The 2500-nt window shown below is 43.4% G+C and overlaps 1 protein-coding gene across 4 annotated transcripts in view; it reads left to right on the top strand.

Annotated features, from left to right (window-relative positions):
- LOC101884734 (ryanodine receptor 3) overlaps positions 1–2500 on the top strand; it is a 253838-nt gene that overhangs the window by 95750 nt on the left and 155588 nt on the right. The gene's annotated exons all lie outside the window — the stretch shown is intronic.

The following is a 2500-nucleotide window of genomic DNA, read 5'->3' as shown; positions in this document are numbered from 1 at the left end:
AATATCGGATATAATAAACTTGCAATAAATAAATAAACCAATATAAAAAACAAAAGCTAAACCAATTTCGGTATATACAATCATAAATCAATCGAACCGTTTTAAAGCCATATTAAACTTTCATTTTACAAAGCCCTGTCTGAAAAACACAAGATTTTAGATGTTTTCTAAAAACAATAAACCCCGGAGAAGGTTTGAAATATTATTCATAAAGTATTTGGATACGATGATAATAATCAAATCATGTACACATTCTCTATTGGAGACAGGTCGGGACTGCAGGCAGGCCAGTCCAGCACCAGTCTCCTCTTCCTCCACAGCCACACATTCCCTATAAGAGACAGGTCGGGACTGCAGGCAGGCCAGTCCAGCACCAGTCTCCTCTTCCTCCACAGCAGGACTGTGTAATGTGAGCTGAATTTGGTTCTGCATTGTCTTGTTGAACTCTGCATGGGCGTCCCTGGAGAAGCAGGCAGCATCTTGTTCTCCAGAATCTCTCTGTGCTTTCAGCATTAATGGAGCATCACAGAAGGGCAGGTTACCTTTGGCAAGTGCACTGACATAAGCCCAGTCCATGACAGACCTTGGCTCCTGGACTTGTTGCTGGTGACAGTCTGGATGATCCTCTTCTTTGGTCTGGAGCACACGGCATCCATGTCTCCCCAAAAACACCTGAAACACTGCTTCATCTGAGCACAGGACACGTCTCAGATGCCTCCGAGCCTAGAGAAGTCAAGAGCACTTCTGGACACTGTTAACATAGGGCTTCCTCTTGGCACAGTGCAGTTGTGACTGGTGTTTGTGGATGTGACTCTGTATTGTGCTGCTTGACAAAGGTTTACCGCAGTAGTGCTGAGCCCATGTGCTGATCTGGCTTATAGATGAATGAGGACTCTTGATGCAGCGGCCCCTGAGGGGTCAGAGGTCACAGTTGTTCGGCTTAGGCCTGCACTCTTGTCTTTTACGCACTGAAACTCCTCCAGATTCCTTCAATCTTTTAAATAAGGTTTATTTTTGCCTTTATTATTAGATAGGACAGTATTGAGACAGGAAGCGAAGTGGGAGAGAGAGAGAGAGAGAGAGAGGGTGTAGGGTAGGGAAATGTCCTCGAGCCGGGATTCGGACTCGCGACGCCCTGTTGTGCTATTGCACCATATGTCGGCGCGCTAACCACTAGGCTATTGCGCCGACTGATTCCTTCAATCTTTTAATGATGTATCCACATGTCTTCCTATCTTTCTCTGAGGAACATTGTGTCTAAACATTTCACTCATTTTCTCTTGTATTTGTTGGCAAACTGGCGATCCTCAACCCGTCTCTGCTCCTAAAGGACTAGAGCTTTACTGAAGCTGCTTTTGTAGCAGATCATCATCACCATCACCTTTAGACATCACCTGTGTCACATCCATAGACTGTAAAATATATGGACGTAGTGTCCGTGATGTCACGCATAGGTTTCTAAAGAGCGCAAAAGAAGCCACAAGTAGGCGCGGCCAACCGTCGCCATTTTGGTCACGCATCATCACACCCACGGCGGGATACCAAACAAGGGCAAAGAGGCGGAGAGTGGGCGGAGCTACAGACACCTGCTGGCATTTAGCTTGGACCTGGTTCAGACACACTTTACTTTGGTAGAACGCTTAATACTTCATCACCTGCGACTCGTTTGTGTTCTGACCACTTGTGCTTGGTTGTACACTATATCAATAAAGTGTTTAGTCTTTTAAAAACACTGCTGTAACACATTGAGCCACTAAACATTGTTCTTATGATGTTTCTCAACAGGAGGAAAACGCAAATTACTTCCAAACACTTCAGATATAGTCTGTGTTAGTTACTGTAAGACTATTGATGAACTCCAGCATAACACTGTATGACAACGCTTCAGATGACTGATCTAGAGCCTACAGCTGATCAATCTGTCAGATTCTGGAGAGCATTACAGCTCTAAATATAAATATAAACGATAAATGATCTTAAATAAAACAAATACATGTATAGAGATGGTATATGAGTATATAAGTTTACTCAAATGGGAAACGGAGGCCACGTGAATGGTTTGTGAGCACAATTAAGTGCACTCAGCATGCCATGCCATCTAATAATTGTAGGAAACAAGTCCAAAAGGCAGCTGACTGTGTAAAGCCACATAAAACAACACAGAAATACGATAAATATGCCGAGTTCAGTGACTAATCTGCAGGATTCAGCTGAGGTGACGTGACGGCGACCAACGAGACCTAGCTGTCACTCAAGTGGCCACTCTCTTAATTATGCAAACTTAATATAACTTAATATAAAGGAAACGGATGAGTTATAAAAAAATTCACCCCCTCACAGTTGTCATGAAGGGTAATATTAGCTGTATTAACCAAAATCTGTTTATGTACCAGGCTGTAAACACCTTTTTTCTGCTGTAGAGTTGGCCATTCTAACAGTGGGCTCAATTGAAATTTGCTCTGTTTTGGAGCCAGAAGTGGCCAGGACTAGCGGAATTTCA

Source organism: Danio rerio, chromosome 17, assembly GCF_052040795.2.
Source record: "Danio rerio strain M-AB ecotype USA chromosome 17, GRCz13ab, whole genome shotgun sequence".
Classification (NCBI taxonomy): Eukaryota; Metazoa; Chordata; class Actinopteri; order Cypriniformes; family Danionidae; genus Danio; species Danio rerio.
This window is presented reverse-complemented; position numbering and strand designations above follow the sequence as displayed.